The 23,613-nt window shown below is 32.6% G+C and overlaps 1 protein-coding gene across 1 annotated transcript in view; it reads right to left on the reverse strand.

The window, feature by feature from the left end:
• otp (orthopedia homeobox) overlaps nucleotides 1-23,613 on the reverse strand; it is a 67,556-nt gene that overhangs the window by 36,035 nt on the left and 7,908 nt on the right. The gene's annotated exons all lie outside the window — the stretch shown is intronic.

Here is a 23,613-nt window from a genome sequence, read left to right on the forward strand (position 1 = left end):
ATCACTTTTGATAGACAATCATAACATTAGTCCGCCATATTTAAAGTCTCGAAGATGTGAGTGATAACGATGTCGAACGACCGATTGCGAGGGACTGGGGTCCCCGAAGAGCTTACTAAATGTGTTCCTGAGTACGAACCTTCGCGCAGGTGTGCGACGGTAGTCGCCAAGACATTAGAATCGTTGAATATTTCCGTATCCCCGTGGAAGAAGGTCCTTAGATACAAGTTTAATAAGTTGTTGCTAAACGCGCTTGAGGTGATTTTATATAGAAAACGGCGCAATAGAAATAATCAATTATGTTTTATTATTAATTACCGAAAATATAACACCAACGTTTTGAAACGTGTTGTGAAAGACAATATTATCAAACAATATCAAAAAATCTGGAACACATTTTATTATTTAAGTAATAAGTTATTTCCACAGTATCAATGGTTGCCGATCCGTAGTGTAAATTTCCTAAAGCCAACGAGGGTGACTTTAGCCAATAATAGACTGACTGCATTTTGATACCCAATTATTTGTTTTGTGGGGCAAAGGGAGATTGGATACATCGATCTTGTGCAACAGATTTTGGGGCTAATTCTGTTGGCAGTCAACAAAATATTTACTTACAAGCGCACTACTTTATCGAACTGCAAAAGTTTCAGAATTCTTCTGCTTTTGGTGCAGTGGGATGTCCACTATGGATAATGTTTTTAGACTTGATATTTCATATCTTCTTTCTGTTATTCTGTTCCTAATATTATTTTAGTAAGACACAGCATGATATTCTATTATTGTTTTATGATTCGGTACTGGGCCAAAAATATGATATATAGTTTTTTTCAACAAAAAACATAGAAAGTTAGTAGGAATTGGACATTTACGGGGGTTGATGTGAGGGGTTGAAAATTTTAAATCGAAAAAATCAAAAATTTCAAATTTATCTTTTACTCCATATAATGTCAGGAATCAATGGTTAAAGTCAGTCAAGTAAGACCCTTAACACACTGTATAGCATATTTGCGGCTAGTTCCAGTGTGATTGATTCTTTCAGTATCGCCAAGCTGAAAGACCACCATTTAGAATCGATAGGTTGCTTGAAAATAGCTTTAGCCATGTTTGGTGATGAATAGCCACATACTACCCCTCCTTCCTCTTCTCCTCTCCCTACTACCTTAATCCTCAAAAAAACCCTAATTGGGGAAGACATAGACTTATCTCACTACCTTCAGACGGCTGGGAGCAGTTGGGACTCGTACGGTACTAACATAAAAATAAAATATCATTTAGAATTCATTTAAAATTTAAAAACCGATATTATTATGATGCCTGTATAAATCGTTCACAATAAAATCACAGTCCTGACATGTACCCCATCCCATTATCTCCACTTTATTCATAAGTCACATCAAAATCAAAGTTACTACAGTGAGCCGCTTATACGATTACTAGGTAGGTACTATTCATGATGAAAAAACTTCGGTGGATCTGTAAAGTTCCTCATCAGTAGTGACAAATTTATTTTGTAATATGTTTTAATGTAAGTTTTTCAACTGCTCAGGATCAATAGGGATTACGTTGATGTTAGCAGCGTGAAAATGATTCGTTTAATACGGCTGTCATATATAAAAATATATTATTTATCCTAAATATTCAATGAAAACATGGATATTTATTTAAAATATTGTACCTTATTTTAAAGAATTGTTCAAACATATCATCTGATTACATTAGTATTATTATGATATCATCTGGACGTTTTAGGCCCTCTGATTGGTCTAATCCAAATCGTATATTTTTTGCCGTCGTTCCGTTAGAAAATGTTATTTTTTGGATCGCCTAATGTAATACAAGATTTCTCAAAAATTATCGTTTCTGCTTATATAATTTTTGGATAATATCGAAGAAAATATGTTGTAGTAAGATAATCCATTGGATTAATTACATTACAGTAAAAATTGTACACAATTACGAGTAAAATATTTGACGTTTGTAAAGAATAGTTGGGAATTAATTGGTATTATTCAATTTTTTAGGACTTATCCAAATAAAACAATCTTAATATATTTAAAAAAATGTATTTACTTTGAAAATCTTTTGGTAAGGTGTGTGATAACAAAGCTGGTTGTTTACAGGTAAAAGATATAATAAGCAGTAATTGTTGATTGAGGTACTAGTACATATTGAATTAGTTAGCGGGTTGGAAATAAGCCGACATAGCTCAGTGGTTTCAGAGCGTCTGACCGGACATCAGAAGGAGCAGGTTCAATTCCCGTTGGCGGCATTTATTTTCGACGGGAGATATTTTCAATTTGTATTGATATTTCAGGCGACTAATTATTGCTTATAATTATTTGTAAACATTTCAATTCTTCTCTTGTTTCTAGAATTTAATATGAAACGTGGGGTTTCCTCTTTCTAACACCATTAAGATCACATTTCCCACCATGATAATGAAGTGGAGATACAACATGAGACCATATAAGTTCTTCTCAAAAGCGAATAAAACTAGCCTGTAGGATTGATATTTTCTTTAAAAAAAAATCATAACTGTCCTTCTATCTTTGAACTCTTTAATCTCACACTAGGCACACATACTGGGATGGTTCACAATATACCGTACTGCGGGGATACTTTAGACTAAATCATCGCAGGTGGGGCGGGTAATCTGACGTTTATAGTACGCGGGGAGGCCAAATCCTTTTAATATTAAAAACCGAAAACAGGGGTGACTTCATACAGCAATATATGCGTCATCTCAGAGGGGTAAATTTAATGATGTAGTGATTTGCATTGTGGGCATGATTTTCTAAGCAGGTGATTTTTTCAAACAATATGTAATTAATTTAGTCAATGTACCTATTTTTGATCGAAATTCAGCAACTGACGTAAAACACAACCAAAACCCGACACCGCATATTGCTCTTCGGTTATTGTGGTGAAAATAATTTAATTGTTTTAAATTTATTACATAAAGTACCACGACGGCCACCGTGTTCGAAGGGTAAAGCTCTTGACTAGCAAGCAGGAGGTCGCGGGTTTGAATCCCAGCGTGCACAAGTAAATTTTATTTGATTAATTTATGCTCTTTCACAAATTACTAATTAAAAATAATATGATGTATACTTGCGGCACGTTCCAGAGTGAAAAATACTCCAGTATCGCCCTGATTGTATACCACCATTCAGAATTGAAACGTTGCTTGAAATAGCTTTTGCCATGTTTGGTGACTTGATCTGAATGGTCAGATACTTCCCAACCTTCCTCCTCCCTATCTTCATCCCCTCCCCATTACATTCAGCATCAAAAACATACCCCAAATGGGTACGCCATGGTCTCATTGGCTCCAGACGGTTGGGAGCAGTTGGAACAGTCATGAAAATGTTTCACAAACTGTTTATGTATAGCTGAATTTGTTTTTTCTCTGGTGGCTTAATCTATACTAGCAATAATGTTTTATTACCAGATTTTTTGTCTGATTCACTTAAATTTTGCTAAGGAAATACTTTATTGATATGTTCATGTATCGTCTAATACATACTCTTAAATATATTACATATTTTGAGTCTTGAAATTTTATATTTTAATTATTTGCAGTGTCATCTGCCTTTAAGAAGACTTCATCACTTTGGTTTAATTGACAGATATAATTAGATAATATACACAATAAGAGTGGTCCTAGTATGGATCCTTGAGGAACCTCATAGTTTATGCTCTGGGTCGACTGTTTTATTCTCTCATATTGTTTTATAATGTTTATTAGGTGGGATGTGATAAGTTTGAAAACCGGAACAGTTCCTCACGGCGTCGAAGACTTTTTGGAGGTCCAGGAGAATTTCTGTGACATAGTTTTCACGATCTATGCTGCGTATAAGTTGGTTAGTTGCAGAGAGAGATTTTTTTTCTAAAACAGTATTGCTTAGCATACAAACGTTTATTTTCGATAAAATCATCCCATGTCTTTCTCAGGGGTCCCCTATTTCTTGTATCATTCAATTTCGAGTCACGTTAATATTCTCCTGGCACTGCTATCCATATCTCCGAACCATTTAAATCTTGTTCATTATACTTATCCTCATTTGCCTAAAGGATCTCTTTTCTACGGCATTAACTCTATTTTCATCCTTTCTCTGTTATTTATATACCTCTATGTCTTGGAAAAAGCTTGATCAAATCGTTATTAAAAATTAATGCTACTATAGTTTCGGCGCATCCTGAAAAAAATCATCACTTTTTTAGCATTGAACCTTGTTAGCCTCGTAACCTACTAATAAAGACGTTCCTTGTGCTCATTTGAAAGAAAGACAAAGATAACCTCATACAATATAAATTATGTTTATATTACTAGAAAGTTAAATATAAATAACGTGCCTTATTAAACACCGAACATGATGCATTTAAGAAAAAAATATGTACATATCAGCCTTTTGGATATTTACTCAAAAAAGGTTAAAAAAACAGCTTACACCTACCCGTGACCTTCTTTGTCAAATAAACAGAAATAAAAGATGGATGCATTTTAGTGTAAAAAACGCTCGAAGAATGCAGTTCCTAATGTTGCGGGTTGCACCTTTGTTTAAGAAATGCAAATAACGCACCGAAGCCGAGGAGAAAACTTGCATTTTGTTGTTTTTGTGATTTAATAATATGCTTCTTGAATAATAATATTGTGAATTGACTTTTTGAGCTACTTTTCCAAGTCTGACGTTAGTTATTTTAATAATGCGAAATCACGTGTTTTTGATAGCCTGTCAATTAGTATTATGGATGATTTTAATAAATATTAAGAAATACAACACATCTCATTACCGGTTAAGCATCCGGTGAGGCCCACATTATAAAATACGAGTATGTTAAGTTATCATATCAAATAAAATAAAAATCATCTAAAGTCTGTGAGACTGGACCATGGCAGAAGGTGGTAAGGAGAGAGAAACGTGGGAAATATTTGGCTATTCGGATTTGGACACCAAACACGGCTAAAGCCATTTCAAACAAGGTTTTAGTTGCTAACGGAAACTTTCACCAGCAAATATACTAAGTACCAGTTTATTATTTTTAATTAATTAATTAACAAAAATATTATGAAATAAATTTTATTTGCGTACGCCGGGAATTGAGCCCGAACCTCCTGATTGGAAGTCGAGAGTCTTACCCCTCGATTGCGGAAAAAAATTAGTACAGATAATTTACCAAGAATATCTTCAAATTATTCGTAATTCGGTTAAAACGGGATTGCAGACCCTTAACGAATGAATTGATAGGTTTATGGAAAAACTTTTGAAAATTTAAACTAAAATTTGTGTATTATCACGATATCGGAACACGTGTTCATAAAAATTCTAATATTTTTTCATTTCGTCATTATATACTATCTATGCAGAGCATGAACACGTGTTTCAATGAATTAGGAATTTACTAAAAATTTATCAGCAAAAGGCCGGCAATCCCGTTTTTAATCGGGTTACCAATAATCATTTATCTCCGTTTACCTACTTCATGGTAACCGGATTAATCAGAACAGTGACAAATCAGTTTTGATGTATTATAAATTATAACCCTCCTTCATAATATACCTAATCAATATTTCAACCAAAACTCACCACAGAACGCCAAAAATTAAAAGATCTTTGGTACGGCGATATTTTAGGGTGGAGCACCGGTCGTGGGCCGGGGCAATATATTACAAAACTAATTATAAGGGATGTCGGGCGGTAATCCCGCCGTGATTCTCACCCCGGCCGGTGTTTATGAGATCAGGGGTGAGTGCAGCGCGCACCCCATTCCGAGGATCGTTACCCTATTTGGGACAAACATATTCTTTCAAACACATGTTTTGGTTGCTGGTGTTTTTTTTAAAGACATGCTATTTGTTTACGTGTTCTTGGATATTAAACATGCTAAAATGAGGATTATTTAAAACGGCAATACTTGTCATTATTTTTAACATCATTGGAATATTTATAATCCCCTTACTCATTTTTTTCCTTTACCGTATTCGAATTCTATCACACACGTGAATTTTTACCGAGCACTTAATTATAACATAATTTAATTTTTATTTTACCTTTATACATTTTATTTCTCCACAAACACCATAGTATACGATATAAACAGAAGGAGACAAATACCTATTGCTAATTTATTAAGATTCTCTTTTAAATTATTGGTAATCGGGATAAAAATGGGATTGCAAGCCTTACTAATTTAACATGTTTTCTGAATAACTTTCAGTAAATTACGAATATGTTATCACGATGTCGGGACACGTGCTTATGAAAATTTTAAAATTTTAATTGACACGTGTTCCGAAATCGTGGTAATATCTTTGAAATTTATTAAACTTTTATCAGGAAGCCTGTTAATTAGTTCGTAAGGACTTCAATCACGTTTTTAACCGGATTACTGATAATTTTAAAAGATTCTTCTTAAATTATTTGAGCGCATCACCTACACGTAATATTATGTTTAAAATATATGTGTAGGTACATATACATTATTCGAGTTGGGTAAATTTACCCCAATCTTTATGATAATTCGCTTAAATTCAACGTATGTTTGATTTAGACTATATTATTAATATTAAATTTATATATATATATATACACTCAAAAAAATTTAGTTTGTAAAGCTTAACTTGTGGAAAATCAGAATAAATTCTAACGTTTTATTAATTCAGTGTTTGCACTTTACCAATATTAAGAAAAAACTTAAGGCGATGCCATACGTAGTAATGCAAAATCATGTGGTTTTGGTTTGAAAATTTGGTCGCCTAGAAATGTTTCAGATGCTTTAATTAAATACTGCGAGTAGAATACATCTTGACCTTTGAAATAATCGAGTATTTTAAGATAAGTCTTTTAGATAAGCCCAGAAAAAAATAATGTATAAGGCCTATGAAAACTGCTTTAAAGTTCAAAATCTCCTACTTACGAACCCATTTTCAGTAATGATTTTATTGTATAATGTGGCAAATTAAGTTATTTATAAAATGATCGAAAAAAAATTAAATATTTATGCCTGAACATCCACAAAATAAAATAAAAGGCACTTTTTGGCCATGTTTTTTTCTTGCATAAATCAAAACAGGCGGATGGTGTTAAGCGGGAATTTAAACCTTATCGCCATCTACGTAAGGGTTGTTATTGATAACGGCTCAATTTAAAATATTCTATGCAATAAGATTGTATATAAAATATAAACCAATTGCAACACAGTGGAAGTAATATTTTTTAGCAGACATATACCATGTACCGATTTCGTTATAATATGCTCAAAATACCATGTATTTTGATACTTAAAAAAAAAAACTTAACTTGTCTATGATGAACTTCTCTATGATATGTAATAAACTCATCCGTTTTGTTAGCCTAGCTATCACGTTGTTTCATAAATAACCTAATTAATGTCATATTATGAACAGATTGTATTATATTTGAGTCAGACGTACTAGCAAAATTGAAGCCATCAAATTAGTCCGACGTAACACCTGGATGGGATATTTTCACCTGGCCTTCTAGGAGTATTCGGCCTGTTCGTAATTCTTCATATCATGTTGATTGTTAAAACTTGTATGAATCACTGCTAGCAACATTGTGATGAACATATGGATAGATAATTTATTATCGTTATTAATCATCATGACGATACGTTATTAAAGTAATTATTATACTAGTCGCGTCGGTTCTAAGGACGTTATTATAGATAGAAACATTTACTTGATTATTTTTTAAAATTAAATACAAGTTTTTCCATGTTTTCGCAGTAAATTTAATCATGCATGCATCTCTGCATGGTGAACGCAAAACGAATAAGAATAGAGAATTTTATGTGATTATAAAGTAGAAAATCTTTATTAGTAGTAAAAATTTTTCACATTTTTTTCTGGCTGGGTACCTATTTCAAGCTGGCAACTTAATTTCAAGCTGGCAACGTAATTTAAAGATGGCAACATAAGTTCAAGCTGGCAACTTAATTTCAAGCTGGCAACGTAATTTAAAGATGGCAACATAAGTTCAAGCTGGCAACTTAATTTCATGATGGCAACTTAATTTCAAGCTGGCAACGTAATTTAAAGATGGCAACATTAATTTAAAGCTGGCAACGTAATTTAAAGATGGCAACATTAATTCAAGCTGGCAACTTAATTTCAACTGGATACTTAATTTCACGCCATGAAGCCTCGTTTTACTATCAGAAAACAAAAACAAAATAAACTCTATTTCACAAGAGTATCTATTTATAAAATTTGAAAGAAAATCGTACTGAAGTTTAGGTGAAACCTTTTATACCTTAACTTTCTGGAGTCTCAGAGAGAGATGGTATGTGACATCGTTTTAGTATCTTTTGTCTTTTTCATTTTACAAGGCGAAAACGATTGTCGATGACTTACGTACGATCTCTCTCCAATTACAGCAAAAGAGCACTAACGCAAGTTATGTATAAATACGGAGAAGAATGATTATTTATAATTTATTAAAAATCTCTTCAAATTATTCGTAATTCGGTTAAAACGGGATTGAAGGCCTCAACGAATGAATAAAGAGATTTTCTAGTTCTTTGTTTGTAAATTACGTGTATAATATCATGACGTCAGAACACGTGTTCATGAAAATCCGAATATTTTCAGTTTCGTCATGATTATAATGCACGTTCATTACCGAGGGAAAAATCTAACTGTGGTGTGAATTTTTACTATTTTAAACATAGTTATCCTTACGAGTGCAAAATACGTGTTTCCTTGACCAAATTAACTTCAAATTACCGCTAAAATATTAGTTGTGAAAACAAGAATAGTGTGAAAAAGTGAAATTTATTTAATTTAAATAGTAATAATAATATAGATTTTCGGTAGCACGAAAGTGTTAACACTTTTGAATATTTCCTACGTGAGCAGCAAAGAACGTGCTAATAATAATGTAAGTTGGTGTCATTTGTGATGCTATTTAATTTATGTTATTTACAAAACAAAAATAAAGCGAAACAATGTAGATAATAGTTTTTCGAGGAACAACTTGTAAATACAATATCTTAATTTGAGATTTAAAATGTAACTAATTCTCTAGACAGAGCGTAACACACAATTTAGAAAATATAGATGCTTGTAGTTAAGCTGGGGTTATAGTCGGTTTAACTAATACCTACGACATGGTCATAAGTCAAGTTTTTTTACTATTCTGACCTTACACCGCGTTTTTTTGCTAAAAAAGTCTTTGCTTAACTTTTTAATAAAAAAAATTGTTTTTCGACAACTCTACTAACCTTGCCAAATGCTGATCGGATAGGTAGGCATTTTTTTCGTACATTAACTGCTGTTACGTAATTTTATTTTAGAGAAATTTGTATAGGTCCTCGTGTGTGTACGTTATTGGTGCCAATGGATTGCATTGTCGTCGACAAATAGTCTACCTGTCGAATTTCAGTTTGATCGAATGCCGGGAAGTGAGTTGATTTCTGCTTCCAACGTTTGCATTCAGTCATTACCTAAAACAAAATTAAATTCAAATAATAATAATATATATACCTAGTGAAAATTGAAATAGATTGTTCCTTTTGGACTCGTTCTGGTCTCCGACCTACGTCACAAGCTTGCGAGCGGCCCGATGCCTTTTTTTCCTGTGCCTCTATGAGCCAACCTTGTTAAATAATTTTTTTACAAACTTTGCCATGCACCCACCATGTACCGCTACCTTGATGTAAAAAATAACATTGGGCTACAAAAATTGGACTAATGTAACGAAATATAAATGTACGATCCGATATAAATAAAACGTGTTTGAATTTGCAACAAGAGAGTACCATAGAAAACCTACAACTTTGTAACAAAACACAAGAGCCGCTAAATCAAACGTTTACTCTTTAAAGTGATCTTATTGTAAGTTCGATATAGGTCGAAAACATTGGTTTTAAATAGGTTTGGATAAGGTAAAGGCAAGGCTTAGTAAGATTAATATAGGTAAGAAGGAACTGTACCAAAGTTTTGAGAGAATCCATAATTTGTTAGGTTAGGTTCAAAAAGAGAACAAAAACTTCAAACTCGGGTCTACTATTGACTTTAACACTTTCGACGCAGGAATGATCATGAACAAAACAATAGTTGTAATAGTAACTCTTTGAAATTTGGGAAATATTTGAGAAGTATTAGAAAAAATATGTTAAAACGAAAGCTGGCAGTTCTGGGATATTCAGATCTGGTCATTTAATATGGTTAAAGCGACATAAAACTACAATAACTGGGGTTGGCTTAACGCTCACATTTTAATCATTTCTGATGAACATATTACTAGAATCTAAAATGTTTCTGGAGGGATCCCTGCGGATATAAATTATTTTTGTTTAAAATTATTTAAAACAGAACCTTACCATGCAAATATTTTATGAAAAACGGTTTTAAAATTTTTTTAAACGTTTTAAACCATACAATTAGCGGTAAGTGCCAGATTTTATTCTTCTAGACGATGAATTAGTAACTTCTCGAAAGATCCCTCTATAAAAATTACAGATTTTATTAATACGTCCATCAGAAATAATTAAAATAACTCCAACGGAAAGATCGATTTTCTTGCCCTGCTAGAACAAAGTCGACCGTAGGTCCGTCCATTACGCTGAGCCGTACATTGAATATTGCATTTACACGACTTCATCACTTATGTCGTTCTTATGTTATTTCCACTTAAGTGTTGATAAGGCAAATTCAACAGCAGGTCTCTCAATACACCAAGGCCGCGCGTCGCATAGTTTTTTACACGGCTGCTTCACTTATGTCATTAAGATTTTGGCTTTAATTTGGGGTATTGTCTCGTCTTAAATTCATTTTTTTGCTGAGATTGCCTTGCACGCTACACTGAATTGATTGGTACAAACCATCTTTTAAATAACTTATTTGCTATTGACACACAGATATATTTAGTACCTACCTACGAATTAAGTGAAAGTTTTTCGAAATGGGCGTTTAGACGGTTATGTGTATTTAGAACGAATGAACGAGGAAAAGAATGTAAGAAAAATATAAGACGCAAATGTGAATGATGGAAATAGTCGGAGACCCCCGAGAAACCCAGGCGAGGATCAAGCAAACCAAATGCTTAAGTCGAGTCAAGGATATGTTTGAGATGATGTATGAATGTGAATGGAGCAAGGAGTGTGTGTGTGTTTAGTGAGTGAGTTGTTAGGGGAACTATCCTCTCTGTCTATCCCTGCGAGGAAACGGAGTGGTGGCTTAGAAAAATGACCCTCGAATTGTAGCCATGGCGTATAGAGCATAGAACCACTTTTCAGAATCTATAATACCTACATTAAGCTGTGTTCAGATTTTTATAACAAGATTTTATAACCAGGCGGTTAGTTAGTTAGTCGTCAATATAGAAAATCATTTAACCAAAAATGCTAAATGTAAAATGATCTTCTTTATTTATATAAAAATATGTTAATATTTTTAAAAGCCTGACAGAGCAATCCAGATAATTTGGTAGAAATTATTTCCGGGAGCGAAAGAGTTGGCTATGTTTTGACACGCGCTGGTTAGATCTCACACTATTCTGAGACAGTCTTTCCAGGGGAAGTCAAGTCAGTTGCTTCTTATTTGAATATATTAGTTTATCAGTAGATTTCGCCACGTTTTTCATTATAATGTATAAAGCATTATGTATTTCATGGCTTGCGAAAAATGTCACTATCGAACTGCAATTATAAAAGTGCAATTCTCTCGATACATTACTTCCGCAACGCAGTTGTAAGTTAATTAGGGAACAACATTTATGACAACTTTAATCTTCTCTTGTGCAAATAATCTTTGTAGATGGTGATGAAATTATAGAATTTTTATTTAGATTTATCTGTCTATATATTTATGTATAAATTAGTGTGTCTGTAGGCTGGTTTTTTTATAATAATCTACAGTTTTTTGAACATTTGAACACGCTAAATGTTATTTCGAAAAACCACCCCTGATCCCTTTTACCACCCCTCAGAGTAGAATAAAGCCCGGGCAAAGCTGGGTTCAAATGCAAAAATATTATATTATATTATTTTGCATATTATAATAATTTATTTTTTGTAACTGTGCTATTTCTAATGTAGTGTAAACAAGGAGAAAACTTACTGATGTAATATATTGCTAATTTATTGAGAATCTCGTAAAATTAATAAATTGATAGGTTTCCTGATAAACTTCCGTTAAAGGAAGATGTCGGAACACGTGTTCATAAAAATTATAATATTTTAGAATTTCTTTATTGTATAATTTCAGGACAATTGCAGGTGTATAAACACACGTTAAACACGATAAATTAGGATTGTTCCAATAGTTTAATAGCAACATTTGTAGGATAGTTGTAATTTGTTGTAAAGTTTTATGCAGTGGTGAATTAAATTTCTTTATCCAAAAGTTCAATTGCGATGGGTTCACAATCTTGGGTTAGTCAGCAATTTAGTCTACGGTTAGAAACTAGATGAGGTATGAATCTTTTTTAATGTGTGTCCCAACTGCTTCTAACCGTCGGGAGCCAGTGAGACTATGGCATCCCCAGTTAGGGGTATGTTGTGAAGCTGAGGTTAGTAGGGAGGGGACGGAGATGGATAGAGGGATGATAAATTGGGGGAGTACCTGGTTATTCATATCTGGTCACCAAACACGGTTAAAGTCATTAAAGCAACGTTTCAATTATGAGTGTTGGTCTTAAACCAGGGCGATACTGAGAGTATATTCCATTCTGGAACGGGCCGCAAATATACAATCTTTCATTTTAAATGAATTTATTGTGAAATAAAGCTAATTCATCAAATAAAATTTACTTGTACATGCCGGGATTAGAACCTGCGACCTTCGGATTGCTAGTCGAGAGCCATCTACTACAGGGTTTTCCAATAAGTGTTTAGAGGTGTTATTTTGATATTTAATCGTAAAATATCATGGTTTCGTTGCTTATGTGGCACGTAGCGCCGTCTTGTTGAAAGTAAACGTTTTTCAGATCAATATCAACCAATTCCGGCCATAAAAAATCATTAATCATCTCTCCATAGCGCAATCCATTCACCGTGACTGTTGCTGCAGCCTCATTTTAGAAAAAGTAAGGTCCAATGACTCCGCCGGACCATAACCCGCACCAAACAGTCACACGTTGAGGAAAGAGAGGCTTTTCAAAATTAACTCTTGGTTTTTCAGAGCCCCAGATGCGACAATTTTGCTTGTCGACGAAGCCACCGAGGTGGAAAAGGGCCTCATCACTCATGATGATTTGCATTTGATTCACTTAAGTGATTTTAATTATTTTGAAGCGTGTATCGTTCCATCTGATAGTATTATTGTCCCAGCGTCTGGACGGTGTAGGCCCTCTGATTGGTCAAATTTAAATTGTCTGTTTCGGGTAACTTGAATATTAAGACACAATTCCATACTAAAATAGGATCGCCTCATAATAATACGAGATTTCTTCATAAGCATCGTTTCTGCTCATATAATTTTTGGATAATATCGAAGAAAATATGTTTTAGAAAGTTCATAATCCATTGGATTAATTACATTACAATGAAAATTCTCCACAGTTACGTGATTATGTTTGACGTTTATAAAAATTCACGCGTTTCTTCAAGATGGCCGACAGAGCGCACCTCTGGCGGTTTAAAAACGAACCAAATGCCTGGCGCGAATATTTAAATATGCAGCTAACAATACTTGACTACTTACCATTAACAAGCGTTTTATAAGAAGATTTCTTCTGGAAGCTTATCACTTTGTAATGGCATTTATCATTATTTTTTATATTTTTTTTTCTTATTAATTATATCTGATTTTATATTGGCATGTTTTCTAATTTCTAAAATTGCAAAATGATTTATTTGCGATGCTTTATATCCTGAGTGAAGTATTTTAAGACCTGAATTTTTATCGAAAGTGTGATCATTATTTAAAAGATTATTTGCAAACTCAGATTCACTATTTCCATTTATAGCCCTGCGATATTCTTTAGTTCTGACTTCAAAGTTTCTATTGGTTCTACCTTTGTAAAAGAAATTACAATCATCTCAATTGAGTTTTTAAACTCCTGTTTTTTTTGTTTGAATTTTGCTATCATTATTATTAAGAATATATTTCTTCATTGTTATTAGTGTAAAACGCCAGTTGAATGGTACCAGGATTGTTTATATATATATAATTTTAGAAGTATCGTTATCCACAAACAGAATTCTACGCCATTGTTTATTTCTATCTTTAGAAAGACCGTTTGAAGAGAATGTGTTTAATTTTTTTATTTAGTATTTCAACTATCAATTTATTAGAATAACCGTTATTAAATGCTATTTGTCTTATGAATATATTGTTTTATGGTTATATGCTATTTGTTTTTTTCAGGTCTTAAAATACTTCGCGATAAATAATTTTGAAATTTTTGAAATGAGGAAACATATTAATATAAAAGCAGATATAATTAACAAGAATTTTTTTATAAACTCTCTTTTAAATATTTTCCCACTCAACTGGTCTTTCCCGTCTAACGATATTGTAATTCCTAATTATTATAAACCCAGCCTACTCTTACTCCTCCCCCCTCCTTCCACTTCTTCTTTCTGAATTGCAATCTATATTTAATTTTTGACTTCGGTGTATACACAATAAAATGTAAGCATTATATTTATTTATTTATTGGACAATTTGCATAGCGCCGCTTTTGTGAGATATCACCTCAGGGGCGCTATATTGTAATAATCTACCTTTATATATAGATTTTTACTCTCCTGATGAAGGTGTATATATAATCTAGCTTTAAACTTTATTAGATACAGTAACAGTTGTAGGTAAAGAATTACCACCAGTTGGAGTAAAATTAACACCTTTTAATTAAACCGACTGCTAATGTCACCGCACAATTACCCTCCTTTTATTCATAAACACGGGTACAATTAATCAATATGTAATAATCTATTATTTAAGTCAACTTTGTTATAACTATCTTTAATTGTGACAAACTAAACGATATTGATTCAACTTATAGACATTGACGGTTGTAACACATATTCAAGCACTGCAAGTCTCCTATGAGCTAATTATATTAGGTACGATAACAGTTAATATCAGTTGTAGACATGTAGTCAATAATAGTGTTTCATTTGAAATAATCCATCACAAATACGTAAAATTTCATTTATTCAAACAACTGTCATTCTTATTATGCGTAAATTTAGAATGTTATTATTAATTAACTCCTTCCTGTTCCGTGTTTTAACAATATATATACTCACCCTCTCTCTGTGAATGTTCTAATATCTATCTATTAAATGTAACTGTTGTTAATATCACTTAAAATGGGCGAAGTCCAAGCAAGAGCCGCCCGCAGGGCCTAGCAGAAAAAAACCCGCGGAGCGGGTTTTTAACTGCTGATGATTGAATTGATGATTGAATGTGATTGAATCTCAAAACAGCGCTATAAAAAAGTTGAAAATTTACTAATTTTTGAAAGCATTAAAAAATATAGTTTTCTGCCCGTCGGATGACCATTCCTGGTGATACATCTCACCTTTGTCATGAAACCACTCTTGGTTTTTTCACCTGAGAACTTATATTGTTACCTGCTCCTCCACTATTCCCAACAAACTGACTTCATTCATCTTTCATTTTGACTGTCCCTACATCGTAATGAGTTGCGCATTTATATTTGTGGGCTCACAAGGATATTCTGTGTCTCAGAATTGTGTATTAAAATGTGCCACGATAACTCCACACAATGTCAATTTAACACATCTTTAAAAAGTGATAGTAATTACAAACGATGAAAAAAAACTAACCTAACCTAACCTACATAAAACATTTAACCTTTGTGACCGCCTTCGTGGTCAAGCGGCAAGGTTCTTGACTAGCAAGCCAGAGGTCACAGGTTCAAATCCCGACGTGTCCAAGTAAATTTTAGTTGATTAATTTGTGTTATTTCATACTTTACGCATTAAAAATAATATATAGTAAATTTGCGGCACGTTTTTTTATTTATTTTTTATTACAAGATAATACATTACAAAATGATAACAAAGTAATAATGTATTATTCCCAGTGAGTTTATAAAACTCATTTCGGGAAAGACAACATTAGAAAGGACAAGACAAATAAATAAAATACATTAAAATAAATACATTAAAATAAATAAACGCAGATGTTATTATGGAGTTTCAGGAAATAGCTTGTTGTTTGTACGGTGACTGGATAAATCATCAAAATGATAATTATCACATCTTTAAAAATTTATATAAAGTCATGGAGAGTGATGAAACAAAAACTTTATTAACTGGGTTAAGTAGGTTAGGTTAGGTTAGAGCTTTTGCCAATGTTTTTTTGTTCGTTGCCGGAAGTTTTAAATTACTAGGTAATGCGTTATATTGTTTATGCGCAATGTATTGTAAGGAGTTAATTCCAAATTTGGTCGTGTAAGTAGATGACGATAAATGTATTTGATTTTGTGATCGTGTTTTGTGCTGGTGTTTGTCAGAATTAAAAACTGGTTTAGTGTTGGTGTGTGTTATGTCGTTTCTATGTTACTCTCAGTATCGCCCTGGCATAAGACCACCGTTCGGAATTTAAACATTCCTTGAAGTGAATGTATTGTGTTTGGCAAGATCTGAATAGCCAGGTACTTCCTCACCTTCCTCTTGCGATCTCTATCTTGCAACATACCCAAATAGGGGATACAATAGTCCCACTGGCTCCGAATGGTTGGAGGCAGTGCGGTATTCACATAAAAAAGTAGGATCCTCAAACTAAAAAAAGAAAATAAACAAATATTGTTTATTAAATCTTTTACATAGATTATTCAAACGATCAAACAAAAGAAATACACATTTCAAATAAGGAATTTATTAAATGATAAAATAATTTTAGTACCTCTATTATCGTTTGTATGATGTGATATGTTCTTCTAATATCTTTGTGTGATATACTTATCCAGATACTGTAGAATTTTGAAAATTAAAAGATCATTAAACTTGCATAACTTTACGCACTACGCAGAAATACAATTTCAAAACACGCATGCATCCATGCACCGACAACCCAAATTAGTATGTTAAATAATTAAGTACATATTAGTCATATAGAACATATACCTACACTAAATAAGCTTACCTACTAACTGTAGTCATAAGCGAAAAAGTTCACATTCTCATGACCTTTCACCGATTGTAATAAAAAGTACATCAGAATGTGACTTTTGCAAAATTTCTAGCTAACCACTAGTAAATTGTTTTTAAAATTCTCCGCATTCCTTTGTTTTGAATAACTTGTTTTTGGAAATCATTGTACGAAATCTAAAGAAATCGAATGAACGTCACAAACCACAAAATTCCTGTAGGTAGTAGAAATACGTATCTCATGTCGATTTGGCCCAACCCTTATACCCTAGCATAACCTCCCTTATTTGATATTCTTCTCCTTCCTCCTCTCCCATCGCAAGAGATAACCCATAAGTGAAGAACCGTAAAAGAACTATAAAAGTAAATGACAGAGAATTACAGAAAGTGCTTTTGTATTGGAGGGATATGGCGAATAGGAAATAGAATACGTGGTAGAAGTTAAAGGAACGGAAAACATAAATATTACATTTATATAGTTGTAAGAAAAATACCCACAGATCAGAATAATGGTCAGAAACAAATAATAATGTATTGGAGTTTTTTGTTAGGTATATTTTTACATAACGACAATGTTATGTTGTTACTTACAAGAATTTACAACAAAAGCACAACAGGTGAGAAACCGGGTAGTAACTAATATTCCAATCATAAAGGTTTGATAATGTAGATTACTTCTTTACTTATCTACACTTAGGCATATGTATTAAATATTAAAAAAAAATTGCTAATTTATTAAAAATCTGTAAATTAAAATTGACAGGTTTATTAATAAACCATCAGTAAAAAACGAATGTGTTATCACGATGTTAGAACACGTGTTCATAAAAAAAGTGATATTTTCGCATTTTGTCATTATATTAATTAGGATAAACGCAGCTGCATGGACAAGTGTTCCGATATATTCGGAATGTACTAATAGTTTGTTAGGAAATGGCCTGCTATCACGTTTTTAACAAGATTTAAAAAAATCAGCATTACCTACTCACTTTTCTCTATGCAAAAATAAATTTGTAACCAGCAATGAAACTATACGGAAAAAATGAGTATTGCTGATTTGGGTTATTGCTGACATGTTCCGATATTATTATGAATTAACTAAATGTTTATCAGATAGCGGCTTGCAGTCCCGTTTTTAACTGGAATACCAATTGGAAGAGATTCTTAATAAATTAGCAATATTTATAATTCTCATTCCTTTCCTTATAAAGACCCTTCCCCAAAGATGACTAAGGCCCGAAGGGAAAATATGTTCTTTTAAAATTTCCATGTTTATAGATCGCAGTCATTATTTTGCTTGTAAAATTTCCATGTTTATAGATCGCAGTCATTATTTTGCTTGTAAAATTTCCATGTTTATAGATCGCAGTCATTATTTTGCTTGTAAAATTTCCATGTTTATAGATCGCAGTCATTATTTTGCTTGTAAAATTTCCATGTTTATAGATCGCAGTCATTATTTTGCTTGTAAAATTTCCATGTTTATAGATCGCAGTCATTATTTTGCTTGTAAAATTTCCATGTTTATAGATCGCAGTCATTATTTTACTTGTAAAATTTCCATGTTTATAGATCGCAGTCATTATTTTGACGAACTTCGAAATTTTCATGTAACTGTAAAAAAAATAGACTGGATGCCATTTTGTTTTATAATATTGTTTTGAAAAGTCCAACAAATAATATGTTCCATGGATGGTCGAGAGGAATGGCTCGTGTTCAAATCCCCGGGTGCGCCAAGTAAATTATACTGGTTTTATTTCACAATGTATTCATTTAAAATTATATATCGTATACTTGCGATTCGTTCCATAGTGGAAGATTTTTTTGCGCCGTTGAGGTGATTTTATCACGAAAACGGCGCTCTACAAATAAGCCAATCATTATTATTATTATAAGAAACTATCAGTATCGCTTAGTAAAACCACTATTCAGAATTGAAACGTCGCTTGAAAGTCGCTTTAGCCGTGTTTGATTACCAGATCTGGATAGACAGGTACTCCCTCACCTTCCTCCTCCACATCTTCTTCCCTTCCTCATTACTTCTGCCTCAGTACATACCCCAATTGTAGATTGTAGCATCAAGTTCATCAAATAAACGCATTGTACATATAGCTTTGTATTAGTGATCGAACCGGTGGATGCAATCTGATAATAGTTTGACTAGCCATAGCTAGTAATAACATACATCATTGTAGAACTGTATTATATATATGTACAGCGACCTTGAGGTGTTTTTAAAATCATCCAAATATTATTATTATTATGATATAATCTCACTTGCTCCAGACGATTAAGAGAAGTTCAGACTCTTGTGTGGTATTCATATAAAAAAAGTTTAAACTCGGACAAAACCGGGCAGTAAATTTTTACTTCACAATATTCCTAAGGTCTGTAGTCTGTATTCTATATGTCGATCAAACCCATTCATCTCAATAGGATGAAAAAAGTTTTACATTTCAAAAGGCAAAATTTAAATTTTATTACCTACATCCGTAGTAGGTACTAACTTGTAAGTTTTATGGGTAGACGATAAAATATAAATAATAAAAAGTGTTTAAAAAACAACTAATTTGTGTTTTCGTAAGTCGGCTACAATGGTTTTGTAAAGTTATCAGCAACGGTTATAAAAACGAAGCTTTTGTTGTGAGCTTTTTTTTAAATTTTATTTCTTAGTTCCTGACGAATGCGGTGCGCTACAATCGCTGTAATGAAAGTGCTAAAATACCTCCCATATAGTCGGCTACCTGTTAGTTCTCTTGTAACTATTACCTGCCTGGTACTCTGTCTGTACGTACACTCAATTTTATGGTACGGTTAAATCTCTTAATTGAGAAAGTAATATTTTTTTATGTCTTGCGCTTTATAATTTTCCCACCGTCAGATATAATGTATATTTGTACCTACTTTGCAGATTTTTTTATACAAGGTGTCACAAAACTAGTGGCACAAGCAAAAAAACTGGTGAATCGAATAGATGGCATATAAAAAAAATATTCAGAACAAGTTTTTATATATTTGTAGATAACTAAAGGAAAAAAAACCATTGGACTTAGGTCTACTATTCGAAGTTAAAATATATTAAAAATTCTAACTTTGGACTAGAATTTACTGCAAATGTGGTGTAGATTTGTAAGTTTTCGGCTTGTGCACGGAGAAAAATAACTAATACTGAATATTACTAATTTATTAAAAATCTCTTTAAATTATTCGTAATTCAGTTAAATATGGGATTGCAGGCCCTTAACGAATGAATTTGTAGGTTTCCTAATAAGCTTTTAGTGAAATAAGAACGAATTATTACGATGTCTGAACACGTGTTCATAAAAATCCTAATATTTCCGCATTTTATCTATGCTAATGCAGGTGCATGACCACGTGTTCCAATACCTTAGCAATTTACTTAATGTTTATCAGGAAACGGCCTGGAATTCCCTTTTTAACGGGATTACCAATAATTTGAAGAGATTTATTGTAAATTGATTGCTTTCGAATTCGATTCGAAAATATGTCGGGATTCGTATCGTGAAAAGTTTAGTGAACTAAGTTGATACTACTTTGATTATATGAATTATTGCTATACACAGTTGTAATATTGAGTTTCTAATTTATCTTTTTAGCAGTTCCGATAATTGAAATAGATTTTATTAGCGGCAATATAAAGTGTGATGGTGTTTTAATTTGTGTCTATTTAGAATCGTAGTTAATATTTAAACGAGTTGGTTTGATTAATTGACATGTTTTTAAATGAACGATTATTCATCGGTAAATGTTCTTATTAATTCATAAATTAACACCATTAGGCCATCACGGGGATTAATACCTACACCTCTAAACGGTTAAATTCGTGATAAATTTATGATATAGACTCTTATTTTGCAGGTGTTTATGAGTGAAGCTCAGTAGCGTAGTAAACGTTTGGGCAGCATGGGCAATCATCCTGGGGTCTGGTCTCAAAGGGGAGTCTCTGTGTAATTTCGATTTCATATTTAAAATGTGGTCAGAATAAGGAACTACAGTACGTTTTTAAAAAAATTAAAAAATCAATCTTCATCTAAATTAAATACCGGGCTTTCCAATAAGAGTTGTTATTTTAAATAGCCCGCTATTTCGGTGGATGTTACTTTTGAAGCTGTCATTTTTAGACATTTGACAAGTAGAAACTACGCCATTAATAAAAATGGAACTGTACACGCTTCAAAAACGCATTAAAATTCACTTGTGTGAATCAAATGCAAATCATCTTGAGTGATGAGGCCCATTTCCACCTCGGTGGCTTCGTCAACAAGTAAAATTGTCGCATCTGGGGCTCGAAAAACCCAAGAGTTATTATTAAAAAGCCTTTCTATCCTCAACGTGTGACTGTTTGGTGCAGTTTATGGTCCGGCGAAGTCATTGAACCTTGCTTTTTTGAAAATGAGGCTGGAGCAACAGTTACGGTGATGGATTGCGCTATCGAGAGATAATTAATGATTTTTTATGGCTGAAATTAGATGGTATTGATCTGGACAACGTTTACTTTCAACGAGACGGCGTTACGTGACACACAAGTAACGAAACCATTGATCTTTTAAGATTGAATATCAAAATAACACCTCTTATTGGAAAACCCTGTACTAGTATATACATATATTACTGAAGTGTTATTATTAGTTTTAATAGTTAATTAATAACTTTCAAAGCTTAAATTTTTCGGGTCTCCCAAAATCGCACCAATTTTATGGACGTGACGAGTGACGTCATCAGTAACCAGTTTCAAAAAGTTACTTATTACTTACTTTTTATTTTATTTTGACAATCGTTGATCATTGTGATGCATTTTCAATAGTTTAATTTAGGTGATCTAACACATGATTTTAACAAATATAATGTATATAAATTGTGCTTGTAATTTTAATTACACCATGGTGTTACAACTGCATATTTGCTTATAAATTTTCACGAGAGTTTATAAATTTTTTCCTTCGTATCATTGAGGAATATATCTCAATGTGTGATACCCATTATTATGTTATAGTTAGCAAAATCAATAATGTAACAACAACTTAATATAATCAATAATGATAATATAGTATACACATAATGTAAGCAGAATACCATATAAATATTGTTGTGTTTTGATTTTGGCAGTAACCTCAAAATATCATTTAAAAATAATATACATACACTATCACTATCGATCAATTGAAAATCAATGCCTATCACTATCATTAATATTTTTATATATTATTTATTATAAGCGGCTAGACAATGTTTCAATTCCGTCAACACTGAAACAACAATAACGAAAAAAAAAAACATTATTATTATTTCAATTCACTCGGAGATTGTAGACCATAGATATATTACTCACGTAGATTGTTAGAATCAGCAGATTCAGTCGTACCAACCATATGGTCTGTTTTAACGTGTTTATTCGTTATTAAATTACGATTTATAAATTCTACGTATTAATATGTAATAAAACTTACATTTTCAGAATGAACGTTTATTGACCTATATGAATATATTTTTTAGCCATAATTTTTTTACTGGAGTAACGGTTTTATAATATATATATAACCTAATACACAAATCTTCAACTTCTAATAGATGTACGAAATATAATCATTTTGACTACTAGAATTACAGTTATAACTCGTATTTACAACAAGTGGCAGTTTTCTCTAAAGCGCGTTTGTGCGGTGGATCTCCTATAAAAAATGAGAAAAATTATTTATTGAAGACAAACATACATTATAATAACATCAGCGAATTATAAACAGTACGTAATCAAAATTCCGCCTTATAAATCCACGCGACCGAAAAACAAGTCGAAGAGCAACCCGATAATCCAATTTCTTGCGTTATAGAATCAGCACAAAATGCTTCATGCAAAAAATGAAATCAAAACAACTGCCCCGACGGTGCTATCGCAAACCTATGCATAATTAAGACTATCCTTGGGCGCCGCGAAGTATATTGTTTGATGCCACGTGACCTCCGTAGATTGAGGAAGATCTGTCATTCATTGTGGCCGATCTGTCGAAGATTTGTCAGCCGGACATATGTTGTTTATTATGCTACATTTTGGTATTTAACTTTCTAGAATAGTTATAGTAAGTTTTTATACATTTCTCTTTCCTTATTCCTGCATTTCTTCAACCTGTTAGCTAATGGCTAAATCTGCTAGTAAAATGTACGTATCTATACATACAATGAACCTTTTTTTAAAGACGCTATATTCCTTGGTTATTTTTACGAAAGTTTCAGCAAATGCCAATTAGCAATGTAACATTTAATGGTCATTGTACACTGACTGCTGTAAAACACATTAAACAATTTAATTCCTCTAAAACTTTTCTCGTTATCTAGTAATTGTGTTGAGTGTCAAATGATTTTAAAACATGTGGCTGCTGCTGTATTCGACGATACGACAAAGGACAACAACAGCAAGGACATTTGGATTAAATATATCTTCCCCTGAATATCGGAACCCCCAGTTAAAAAGACCGTGAACCGCCACTGCTTACCACCGTT

Source organism: Hesperophylax consimilis, chromosome 24 (assembly GCF_061612785.1).
Source record: "Hesperophylax consimilis isolate HC1 chromosome 24, BYU_Hcon_1.0, whole genome shotgun sequence".
NCBI lineage: Eukaryota > Metazoa > Arthropoda > Insecta > Trichoptera > Limnephilidae > Hesperophylax > Hesperophylax consimilis.